A 13,649-nucleotide genomic window follows, 5' to 3' on the forward strand; every position below is an offset into this window, starting at 1 on the left:
CCTTCATTTTATCCTGTAAAATGAGGAAAGAATGTAATTTCCCAAGTCCATGAAAGACTCAGACCCAGAATTGACTTTACACTTCACTTGCCTCTCTCAGTACACTTGACAAGTATTGAAAGCTGGGTGTATGACTGAGAGTCCAAATGTGTTTACAAGTGCTTGGTCTTCACATAGAGTGAATGCAAAATATTTCAGTAACAGATACCTTGCTTTTTTGATTACTTTATTATGTATATTTTATATGTTAAACAGATGAATGTTATCTCTTCTAAACAGGATATGCTGTACTGCTTATCAGCTTTTATTTTCTAATTCTGAAAATCTTCAGAATGGGATGTTTGTGGCTGTGGTTTCTATATCTTGAAATATACTTATGAGCTGCTCACTAATAAGAATTTTACTGTTAAATTTAAAAATAGTACAACCCTAATCAAACAAATTGTCCTTCAGTGAACTACTTAGTTAAACTCTGATTCCATAGTTATCACCATGATCCAAACTGTGACATTAACAAGGGACTCTACCTACCCTCAACCTTAGAACATTGGAAGCTTCTCAATAAGTAGAAGAGCTAGTGTTAGGAACACTATGCAGAAATCAGCGACTTATATCTGGTGTTGTGATTAGTTAAATGCATACTGTATACACGCATGCTAAGTCCCCTCAGTCATGTCCAACTGTTTTTGACCCTATGGACTGTAACCCGCCAGGCTCCTCTGTCCATGGGATTCACCAGGCAAGAATACTGGAATGTTTTGACATGTTCTCCTCCAGAGGATCTTCTCGATACAGGATTGAACCCACGTCTCTTGTGTCTCCTACACTGGCCGGCGGGTTCTTTACCACTAGCACCAGGGGCGTGTATACAGCTTTTAGGAACGTGTTTATACAAATACAACCACAATAACATAAAATAAGACTTATGTAAAAAAGTCTTCAAATGGTGATGATGAAACTCAAACAAAATTTGTTCTTACATTTTTATTTATTATTATTTTGGTAAAACTTTGTGACCTACATATAAAATATCTGTCAATGAGATAGTGATCAATTTGTAAGTCTTCAATAAAAACATGTCAGTAATCATGTAAAGGTCCTTCTAGTCTAGGCTATGGTTTTTCCAGTAATCATGTATGGATGTGAGAGTTGGACTGTGAAGAAGGCTGAGTGCCAAAGAATTGATGCTTTTGAACTGTGGTGTTGGAGAAGACTCTTGAGAGTCTCTTCGACTGCAAGGAGATCCAACCAGTCCATTCTGAAGGAGATCAGCCCTGGGATTTCTTTGGAAGGAATGATGCTAAAGCTGAAACTCCAGTACTTTGGCCACCTCATGTGAAGAGTTAACTCATTGGAAAAGACTCTGATGCTGGGAGGGATTGCGGGCAGGAGGAGAAGGGGACGATAGAGGATGAGATGGCTGGATGGCATCACAGACTCGATGGACGTGAGTCTGAGTGAACTCCGGGAGTTGGTGATGGACAGGGAGTCCTGGCGTGCTGCGATTCATGGGGTTGCAAAGAGTCAAACACGACTGAGCGACTGAACTGAACTGAACTGAACTGAATCATGTTACTGTAGCTAGTAACCAGAATGATACATAAATAAGTTAAGTTGGTATGTAAGTCAGACTAGGAAAGGCATTACTACTATAACAAGAACACACACAAAACAAAACAAAACAAAAACAAAAACACCAGCGAGTATAACTGCTTTAAAGCAACAAAGACTCTGCTTATGTCTCAGAAACCTAGACAGGAAATTCCAACATCTTGATGCCATCTTTTACCTCAAGGCTTCAAGATTCATCACAGAGGTGAATAGTGACCTATCACTATTACTTCCACTCACATTGTATGACCACAGCTATTCGCTTGGCTGCTCCTAACTTCAACAGGGTATAGAATTATAATCCTCCATAAACCTTGAAATGGAGGGCAACTAGACATTAGTGATCATTACCTTCCTACTGACTCAATGGACATGGATTTGAGCAAATTCCGGAAGACAGTGGAGGGCAAAGGAGCCTAACATGCTGCAGTCTGTGGGGTCACAAAGAGTCAGACACAACTTGCAAAGAACCAAGAACAATTTATTAGCTGTTTTTTATTGGCCCAGGTTTTCTTTCTGCAAAAGGACATACAGAATTTTCATTCTATTCCATCATAGCATTGTTGTCTTGAAAACATATTCTTTTTTAGTGATACCCATTAAAAATGATGAAATTCTTCAGTTACGCTTTGGAAAAATTGAAAGCTATATCTGTACCAATACAGTTAGTTGAAGATCAAATGTGAAAACATGAAACATATTTGACATGCATGAAATGCTTTGTCACTTTTTTTTAAAATATAAATTTATTTATTTTAATTTGAGGCTACTTACTTTAAAATATTGTATTGGTTTTGCCATACATCAACCTGAATCCACCATGGGTGTACACGTGTTCCCCATCCTGAACCCCCCTCCCCCATCCCTCCCCGTACCATCCCTCTGGGTCATCCCAGTGCACCAGCCCCAAGCATCGCATCCTGTATCCTGCATCGAACCTAGACTGGTGATTCATTTCATATATGATATTATACATGTTTCAATGCCATTCTCCCAAATCACCCCACCCTCTCCCTCTCCCACAGAGTCCAAAAGACTGTTTGAATCATCTGTGTCTCTTTTGCTGTCTTGCATACAGGGTTATCGTTACCATCTTTCTAAATTCCATATATATGCGTTAGTATACTGTATTGATGTTTTTCTTTCTGGCTTACTTCACTCTGTATAATAGGCTCCAGTTTCATCCACCTCATTAGAACTGATAACTTTTTAATGACTGAGTAATACTCCATTGTGTATATGTACCACAGCTTTCTTATCCATTCATCTGCTGATGGACATCTAGGTTGCTTCCATGTCCTGGCTATTATAAACAGTGCTGTGATGAACACTGGGGTACACGTGTCTCTCAATTCTGGTTTCCTCAGTGTGTATGCCCAGCAGTGGGATTGCTGGGTCATAAGGCAGTTCTATTTGCAATTTTTTAAGGAATCTCCACACTGTTCTCCATAGTGGCTGTACCAGTTTGCATTCCCACCAAGAGTGTAAGAGCGTTCCCTTTTCTGCACACCCTCTCCAGCATTTATTGCTTTTATACTTTTGGATAGCACCCATTCTGACTGATGTGAAATGGTACTTCATTGTGGTTTTGATTTGCATTTCTATGATAATGAGTGATGTTGAGCATCTTTTCATGTGTTTGTTAGAAATCTGTATGTCTTCTTTGGAGAAATGTCTGTTTAGTTTTTTGGCCCATTTTTTGATTGGGTCGTTTATTTTTCTGGAATTGAGCTGCAGGAGTTGCTTGTATATTTTTGAGATTAGTTCTTTGTCAGTTGCTTCATTTGCTATTATTTTCTCCCATTCCGAAGCCTGTCTTTTCACCTTGCTTATAGTTTCTTTTGTTGTGCAGAAGCTTTTAATTTTAATTAGGTCCCATTTGTTTATTTTTAGTTTTATTTCCAATGTTCTGGGAGTTGGGTCATAGAGGATCCTGCTTTGATTTATGTTGGAGAGTGTTTTGCCTATGTTCTCCTCTAGGGGTTTTATAGTTTCTGCTCTTACGTTTAGATCTTTAATCCATTTTGAGGTTATTTTTGTGTATGGTGATAGAAAGTGTTCTAGTTTCATCCGTTTACACGTGGTTGACCAGTTTTCCCAGCACCACTTGTTAAAGAGATTGTCTTTTCTCCATTGTATATTCTTGCCTCCTTTGTCAAAGATAAGGTATCCATAGGTGCATGGATTTATCTGTGGGCTTTCTATTTTTCTATTTCCATTGATCTATATTTCTGTCTTAGTGCCAGTACCATACTGTCTTGATGACTGTGGCTTTGTAGTAGAGCCTGAAATCAGGCAGGTTGATTTCTCCAGTTCCATTCTTCTTTCTCAAGATTGCTTTGGCTATTCAAGGTTTTTTTGTATTTCCATACAAATTGTGAAATTATTGTTCTAGCTTTGTGAAAAATACCATTGGTAGCTTGATAGGGATTCATTGAATCTATAGATTGCTTTGGGTAGTATACTCATGTTCACTATATTGATTCTCCCAATCCATGAACATAATATATTTCTCCATCTATTAGTGTCCTCTTTGATTTCTTTCACCAGTGTTTTATTGTTTTCTATATATAGGTCTTTAGTTTCTTTAGATAGATATATTCCTAAGTATTTTATTCGTTTTCTTGCAATGGTGAATGGATTCCTTAATTTCTCTTTCTATTTTCTCATTATTAATGTATAGGAATGCAAGGGATTTCTGTGTGTTGATTTTATATCCTGAAACTTTACTATATTCATTGATTAGCGCTTGTAATTTTCTGATGGAGTCTTTAGGGTTTTCTGTGTATAGGATCATGTCATCTGCAAACAGTGAGAGTTTTACTTCTTCTTTTCCACTTTGGATTCCTTTCATTTCTTTTTCTGCTCTGATTGCTGCAGCCAAAAGTTCCAAAACTATATTGAATAGTAGTTGTCAAAGTGGGCACCCTTGTCTTGTTCCTGACTTTAGGGGAAATGCTTTCAATTTTTCAGCATTGAGGGTAATGTTTGCTGTGGGTTTGCCATATATAGCTTTTATTATGTTGAGGAATGTTTCTTCTATTCCTGCTTTCTGGAGAGGTTTTATCATAAATAGATGTTGCATTTTGTCAAAGGCTTTCTCTGCATCTATTGAGATGATCATATGACTTTTATTTTTCAATTTGTTAATGTGGTCTATTACTTTGATTGATTTATGGATATTGAAGAATCCTGGCATCCCTGGGATAAAGCCCACTTGGTGATGGTGTATGATCTTTTTAATGTGTTGTTGGATTCTGATTGCTAGAATTTTGTTAAGAATCTTGTTAAGGATTTTTGCATCTAGGACTTCCCTGGTGGCTCAGACAGTAAAGTGTCTGTCTACAATGCAGGAGACCTGGGTTCGATCCCTGGGTTGGGAAGATACCCTGGAGAAGGCAATGACAACCCACTCCAGTACTCTTGCCTGGAAAATCCCATGGACAGAGGAGCTTATTGCAGGCTACTGTCCATGGGGTCGCAAAGAGTCGGGCATGACTAAGCGACTTCACTTTCACTATGCATCTGTGTTCATCAGTGATATTGGCCTGTAGTTTTCTTTTTTTGTGGCATCTTCATCTGGTTTTGGTATTAGGGTGATGGTGGCCTCATAGAATGAGTTTGGAAGTTTACCTTCCTCTGCAATTTTCTGGAAGAGTTTGAGTAGGATAGGTGTTAGCTCTTCTCTAAATTTTTGGTAGAATCAGCTGTGAAGCTGTCTGGACCTGGGCCTTTGTTTGCTGGAAGATTTCTGATTACACTTTCAATTTCTGTGCTTGTGATGGGTCTGTCAAGATTTTCTATTTTCTTGGTTTAGTTTTGGAAAGTTGAACTTTTCTAAGAATTTGTCTATTTCTTCCACGTTGTCCATTTTATTGGCATATAATTGCTGATAGTAGTCTCTTATGATCCTTTGTGTTTTGGTGTTGTCTGGTGTGATCTCTCCAATTTCATTTTTAATTTTATTGATTTGATTTTTCTCCCTTTGTTTCTTGATGAGTCTGGCTAATGGTTTGTCAATTTTATTTATCCTTTCAAGGAACCAGCTTTTGGCATTGTTGATTTTTGCTATGGTCTCTTTTGTTTCTTTTGCATTTATTTTTGCCCTAATTTTTAAGATTTCTTTCCTTCTACTAACCCTGGGGTTCTCCATTTCTTCCTTTTCTGGTTGCTTTAGGTGTAGAGTTAGGTTATTTATTTGACTTTTTTCTTATTTCTTGAGGTATGCCTATATTGCTATGAACCATCCCCTTAGCACTGCTTTTATAGTGTCCCACAGGTTTTGGGTTGTTGTGTTTTCATTTTCACTCATTTCTATGCATATTTTGATTTCTTTTTTGATTTCTTCTGTGATTTGTTGTTTATTCAGCAGCGTGTTTTCAGCCTCCATGTGTTGGAATTTTTAATAGTTTTTCTCCTGTAATTGAGATCTAATCTTACTGCATTGTGGTCAGAAAAGATGCTTGGAATGAGTTCAGTTTTTTTGAATTTACCAAGGCTAGATTTATGGCCCAGGATGTGATCTATCCTGGAGAAAGTTCCATGTGCGCTTGAGAAAAAGGTGAAATTCATTGTTTTGGGGTGAAATGTCCTATAGATATCAATTAGGTCTAACTGGTCTATTGTATCATTTAAAGTTTGTGTTTCCTTGTTGCTTTCTGTTTAGTTGATCTATTCATAGGTGTGATTGGGGTATTATTAATTTCCCATTTCATACTTGTTAGCATTTGTCTTACATATTGTGGTACTCCTATGTTGGGTGCATATATATTTATAATTGTTATATCTTCTTGGATTGATCCTTTGATCATTATGTAGTGTCCTTCTTCATCTCTTTTCACAGCCTTTGTTTTAAAGTCTATTTTATCTGATATAAGTATTGCTACTCCTGCTTTCTTTTGGTCGCTATTTGCATGGAATATCTTTTTCCATCCCTTCACTTTCAGTCTGTATGTGTCCCTTGTTTTGAGGTGGGTCTCTTGTAGACCACATATATAGGGGTCTTGTGTTTGTATCCTTTCAGCCAGTCTTTGTCTTTTGGTTGGGGCCTTCAACCCATTTACATTTAAGATAATTATTGATAAGTATGATCCTGTTGCCATTTACTTTATTATTTTTGGTTCGAGTTTACACACCCTTTTTGTGTTTCCTGTCTAGAGAAGATCCTTTAGCATGTCTTGGAGAGCTGGTTTGGTGGTGCTGAATTCTCTTAGCTTTTGCTTGTCTGTAAAACTTTTGATTTCTCCTTCATACTTGAATGAGATCTTTGCTGGGTACAGTAATCTGGGCTGTAGGTTATTTTCTTTCATCACTTTAAGTATGTCCTGCCATTCCCTCCTGGCCTGAAGAGTTTCTATGGAAAGATCAGCTGTTATCCTTATGGGAATCCCCTTGTGTGTTATTTGTTGTTTTTCCCTTGCTGCTTTTAATATTTGTTCTTTGTGTTTGATCTTTGTTAATTTGATTAATATGTGTCTTGGGGTGTTTTGCCTTGGGTTTATCCTGTTTGGGACTCTCTGGGTTTCTTGGACTTGGGTGATTATTTCCTTCCCCATTTTAGGGAAGTTTTCAACTATTACCTCCTCAAGTATTTTCTCATGGTCTTTCTTTTTGTTTTCTTCTTCTGGGACTCCTATAATTCGAATGTTGGGGGGATTTAACATTGTCCTAGAGGTCTCTGTGATTGTCCTCATTTCTTTAATTTGTTTTTATTTTTCCCTCTCTGTTTCATTTATTTCTACCATTCTATCTTCTACTTCACTAATCCTATCTTCTGCCTCCATTATTCTACTATTTATTGCCTCCAGAGTGTTTTTGATCTCATTTATTTCATTATTCATTATATATTAACTCTTTTTCATTTCTTCTAGGTCCTTGTTAAACCTTTCTTGCATCTTCTCAATCCTTGTCTCCAGGCTATTTATCTGTAATTCCATTTTAATTTCAAGATTTTAGATCATTTTCACTATCATTATTCGGAATTCTTTATCAGGTAGATTCCCTATGTCTTCCTCTTTTGTTTGGTTTGGTGGGCATTTATCCTGTTCCTTTACCTGCTGGGTATTCCTCTGTCTCTTCCTCCTCTTTATATTGCTGTTTTTGAGGTAGCCTTTTTGTATTCTGGCAGTCTGTGGAGTTCTTTATTGTGGAGTTTCCTCACTTGGGTGGGGTTGTATGGGTGGCTTATCAAACTTTCCTGGTTAGGGAAGCTTGTGCTGGTGTTCTGGTGGGTAAAGCTGGATTTCTTCTCTCTGGAGTGCTATGACGTGTCCAGTAATGAGTTTTGTGATGTAAGTGGGTTTGGAGTGACTTTGGGCAGCCTGTATATTGAAGCTCAGGGCTGTGTTCCTGTCTTGCTGGAGAATTTGCGTGGTATGTCTTGCTCTGGAACTTGTTGGCCCTTGGGTGGTGCTTGGTTTCAGTGTAGGTATGGAGGTGTTTGATGAGCTCCTGTCAATTAATGTTGCCTGCAGTCAGGAGTTCTCTAGTGTTCTCAGGATTTGGACTTAAGCCTCCTGATTCTGGTTTTCAGTCTTATTTTTACAGTAGCCTCAAGACTTCTCCATCTATACAGCACCGATGATAAAACATCTAGGTTAAAGAAGAAAAGTTTCTCACAGTGAGGGACACCCAGAGAGGTTCACAGAGTTACATGGAGAAGAGAAGAGGGAGGAGGGAGTTTGAGGTGACCTGAATGAGATGAGGTGGAATCAAAGGAGGACAGAGCAAGCTAGCCAGTAATCACTTCCTTATGTGTGCTCCACAGTCTGGACCACTCAGAGATGTTCATGGAGTTATACAGAGAAGAGAAGAGGGCAGAAGGAGACAGAGGTGGACAGGAGGATAAAGGGGGGAATCAAAAGGAGAGAGACAGATCCAGCCAGTAATCAGTTCCCTAAGTGTTCTCCACCATCTGGAACAGACAAAGAGAGTCACAGAGTTGTGTAGAGAAGAGAAGGGGGTAGGGAGGAGTTAGAGGCGACCTGGTGGAGAAAAAAGAGAGTCCAAAGGGGGAGAGAGCAGTCAAGCCAGTAATCTCGCTCCCAAGTAAAAATGGGTACTGAAGATTGGGTTCTTAAAGGTACAAAATTGATAGCAAATACCAAAAAGCAAAGATTACAAATCTAGAGTAGAGGTTGGATTTTCAAAAATACAATATTAAAGAAAGAAAGGGGAAAAAAGTGACAAAAGTTATAAAATAATATATATATATATGAAGTTTCCTTTAAAAAATAGTCTCTTTTTTTTTGCAAAGTAATAGTAGGTTATAAAATGAAAATTAAAGGAGTAATAGAGAACTTAAAAATTAAAAAAATAATAAAAAAGAAAGATAGTAAAAATATATCTAGGACTTTCTCTGGTGGTGTTGTGGGCAGTGTGGGGTCAGTTCATTTTTGGATAGTTCCTTGGTCCGGCTTATATTTCTCAAGATCTATATGCCCCTTCCTATGTAGTTGGTGCTAACTACAGGGTTTTAATCTATTGCACTTGTCACTTCCAAGGTGGATCACTCTGTTTTAGCTTCTTCTGTTTGCTAGTCTCTTCAGTGTCTGATTTCCACCCTGTCACAAGGGGGCGTTGGTGGACACATTTTTAGGCTCACTTGTTCAGTTGCACTGTGGGGAGGGAGGGACGCTGCAAACAAATAACACTGGCATGTGTTCGCAGTGTCTCAGCCACACTGGGCCTGCCCCTGCTCACGGCGCATGTGCCCTCCCTGCCCACACTGCTCAGGCTCTAGGTTGCTCCGCCAGGAACCGACCAAGGCCGGCCCTGGGTTTCATGCACCTCCCAGGTCTAAGCCACTCAGGTTCAGGCACTCGGGTAGTCCTCAGAGGTGCAGACTTGGTTGGGCCTGCATTTTGTGCCCTTCCCAGGTCTGAGCAGCTCAAGTGATGAGATGTTTGGTGAGCTTGGTCACTGCGACCTATCTCCTCCCCCTTCCCTGCCGCTTGGTTTTCTGGGTGTACAACCGGTGCACCTTCTCAGGCAGATGTTGACCATCCAGAACCCCAAGAAGTCTTGGTTAGCAAAGAAGCCTGCTTGCAGTTTGGTAGATAATGCCTCTCTGGGGCTGTGATTGCCCCCTTCCGGCTCTGGCTGCCTGTCACTGGAGGGGGATGGTCTTCCGCCAGCTAGCTCTGTTCAGTCCTTTGCTCTGTGAGAGGGCTTGAGGGTGTCTTAGGTTAGGGCTTTTCACGTAGCTCTAGTCAGTCCTTTGTTCCGTGAGCAGGCCTGGTGGTGTCTTAGGTTAGGGTTTTTTGCGTGGTAGCTATCCCACAGTCTGGTTTGCTAGCCCAAGTTAGTTCCCTCAGATTGCCCTCAGGGCATTCAGGCGGTCCTAACTCTAAGCAATGCAGCCCGCACCTCCCTGCCCAGCCCCCACTTGGTAGCAGCGGGTGCAGGCATCTGCGCTCTTTCTCCGCTGGGAGAGTTACTGTTGGACACATAATCTGTGGGGTTTTAATTATTTATTTATTTTTCCTCCCAGTTATGTTGCCCTCTGTGGTTCCAAGGCTCACCACAGGCTCGGCAGTGAGAGTGTTTCCTTTCCTGGTGTTTGGAAACTTCTCTTTTAGACTCCCTTCCCGGGACGGAGCTCCGTCCCTAACTCTTTTATCTCTCTTTTTGTCTTTTATATTTTTTCCTACCTCCTTTCAAAGACAATGGGCTGCTTTTCTGGGTGCCTGATGTCCTCTACTGGCATTTAGAAGTTGTTTTGTGGAATTTACTCAGCGTTTAAATGTTCTTTTGATGAATTTGTGGGGGAGGAAGTGGTCTCCCTGTCCTATTCCTCTGCCATCTTAGGACCACCTCCCACTTCTTTTTTAATATTCAAAATAGTTATCTACTGTAGGACCCAACAAATCTACTCCGAGGCATACACTCAAAAGAATTTTTAAAATTTTCACCCAAAATATTGTACACAAGTGTTCTTAAGAGCATTATTCATAACAGACAAAACATAGAAATAACCCAATTGTTCCATACACTAATAAATGAATAAATAAAATATTAATATGATGTATACACATAAAGGAATATCACACACTATAGAAAAGAATGAAGTACTAAAACTTGAATGAACTTTGAAAAAATCAAATGAAAGAAGGCAAAAAGAGAAAACCACATATTATATGATTTCATTTATCTACAGAAACCTATTGAGACATGCAGTAGATTATTACTTGCCAAGAGATTCTGAGAGGTGAAATTGGGAGATATGGGGTTTATTTGGAGGTTTTGGAAATTTTCCATAATTGGATAGTGGTGATGGTTGTGCAACTCTGAATATATTAAAAATTACTTATAACCTCTGAAATGATTAAAATAGTAAATTTTATAGTATGTGATTTTATTGAGATATAATTAGCTCAATAAAAATTTTAATTAAAAGTTTGTGCTGTAATGATCACCACTTTCCCAAATTTTGTTGACCTCTTTGCCTTCATTTTCCTGGGAATATAGCCACTGCTTCATATGCTGTCTACACAAGAAAACAGAAGATTCCAAATTATTTGTGCTCAATAAATATTTATTTTATCTATCAGAATGTCAGTATCTTCAATATGCTAATTAATTTTCCACAAGCATAACTTTATATTTCAACAAGCCAAAGGCTAAGGAGAATAAAAATTGTGCTTGGAGTCAGAAAACCTGCTATAAAGACATGAGCAAGTCTTGTTTATCTGAGCTTTGGTTTTCTCATCTCTAAAACAGGAATTCTAATGCATGCCGCACCAACTTGTTGAAAAAACCAGATGGCACAGTGTATGTGAAAGTGCTTTGTAAATTTTACATGGCTATAGAAGCTGTAGTTACTCTTTTCTTTCCAATTTTAATTTTAGCATATTTACTTTAAAACTTTTAGGCTATTTCCCTTTAAATAAACTTAAAATCTAGGCATTTGTAGTGAATACATGTAGGTCTGAATTCCAGCTCTGCCACATTTTAGCTATGTGACCTAGATAGTTCTATCTCTCTAACTCAAGTTTCTCATCTAGAAAAAGGAAAGTAAAGCCTCTTTCATAAAGCCACTGTAGGATTAAATAAGCAAATGTAACTGTCTAGTATAGCTCTCTGCATGTGGTAAGCTCTCTGAAGTATCACAGAAGAAAAAACAAAACAAAACAAAACATTCACCTGCCACAGTTCTCTTCAAATCTACAAATGCTAATTGACTTTGTTGCTTGGCAAATCTAAAATACCAATCTCTTAATGTTTCTTCTAATATATTTCTGTCCTTTCAAAAATGAATAATGTATAATGTCAACAGAGAATTTTAATGAAATGTTTTTTCCCTTTTAAGGTGGCATGTTGCACACTAATTAGATTGTACTTGGATGCCTATACATTACCAAATTATTTTGTAAACCTAATTTTACTCTCAATTTTTACACTGAAAAGGTTTGTATTTAAATGTGTGTTCATATATGTACATGCATATTTACTTACATAAGTACACATATGTACATATATAAGTTCAGTTCAATCTCTCAGTCATGTCCAACTCTTTGCGACCCCACAGACTGCAGCATGCCAGGTTTCCCTGTCCATCATCAACTCCCAGAGCTTACTCAAACTATGCCCATAGATCAGTAATGCCATCTAAGCATCTCATCCTCTCTCATCCCCAGATCCTCCTGCCTTCAATCTTTACCTGCATCAAGGTATGTCCAATGAGTCAGTGCTTTGCATCAGGTGGCCAAAGTATATTGGAGCTGCAGCTTCAGCATCAGTGCTTCCAATGAATATTCAGGGCTAATTTCCTTTAGAATTGAGTGGTTTGATCTCCTTGCTGTCCAAGGGGCTCTCAGGAGTCTTCTCCAGCACCGCAGTTCAAAGCATCAGTTCTTCGGCACTCAGCTTTCTTTATGGTCCAACTCTCATGACCATACGTGACTACTGGAAAAACCATACCTTTACCTAGACGAATCTTTGTTGGCAAAGTAACGTCTCTTCTTTTTTAATATACTGTCTAGTTTGGTTATCACTTTTCTTCCAAGAAGCAAGCATCTTTTAATTTCATGGCTTCAGTCAACATCTGCAGTGATTCTGGAGCCCAAGAAAATAAAGTTTGTCACTGTTTCCATTGTTTTCCATCCATTTGCCATGAAGTGATGGGACAGGATGCCATGATCTTTGTTTTTTGTATGTTGAGTTTTAAGTCGGCTTTTTCACTCTCCTCTTTCACTTTCATTAAGAGGGTCTTTACTTTCTCTTCCCTTTCTGCCATTACAGTGGTATCATCTGCATATCTGTGGTTGTTGATATTTTTCCTGGCAATCTTGATTCCAGCTTGTGAGTCATCCAGTCTGGCATTTCTCATGATGTACTCTGAATATGAGTTAAATAAGCAGGGTGATAATATGTAGCCTTGATGTACACCTTTCCGAGTTTTGAACCAGTCCTTTGTTCCCGGTCCACTTCTATCTGTTGCTTCTTGACCTGCATACAGATTTGTCAGGAGGCAGGTAAAGTGGTCTGGTATTCCCATCTCTTTAAGAATTTTCCACAATTTGTTGCAATCCACACACAGATTTTAGCATAGTCAATGAAGTAGAAATAGATGTTTTCTTGCAATTCTCTTGCTTTTTCTATGATCCAACAGATGTTGGGAATTTGATCCCTGGTTCCTATGCCTTTTCTAAATACAGCATGAACATCTGGAAGGTCTAAGTTCATGTACTGTTGAATCTTAGCTTGGAGAATTTTGAGCATTACTTTGCAAGTGTCTGAGATGAGTGCAATTGTGCAGTAGTTTGAACGTTCTTTGGCATTGCCTTTCTTTGGGATTGGATTGAAAACTACCTTTTCCAGTCCTCTGGCCACTGCTGAATTTTCCAAATTTGCTGGCATATTGAGTGCAGCACTTTAACAGCATAATCTAATTGGATTTGAAATAGCTCAGCCGGAATTCCATCACTTCCTCTAGCTTTGTTCATAGTGATGCTTCCTAAGGACCACTTGATGTCACACTCCAACATGTCTGGCTTTAAGTGAGTGACACACCATTGTGGTTATCTGGCTCTTTAAGA

The 13,649-nt window shown here is 38.8% G+C and overlaps 1 protein-coding gene across 1 annotated transcript in view; it reads left to right on the plus strand.

Moving 5' to 3' along the window:
* The window catches only part of SLC2A13 (solute carrier family 2 member 13), a 521,409-nt gene that overhangs the window by 379,271 nt on the left and 128,489 nt on the right, over positions 1-13,649 (plus strand). The window lies entirely within an intron of this gene.

This window comes from Capricornis sumatraensis, chromosome 4 (genome assembly GCF_032405125.1).
Source record: "Capricornis sumatraensis isolate serow.1 chromosome 4, serow.2, whole genome shotgun sequence".
NCBI lineage: Eukaryota > Metazoa > Chordata > Mammalia > Artiodactyla > Bovidae > Capricornis > Capricornis sumatraensis.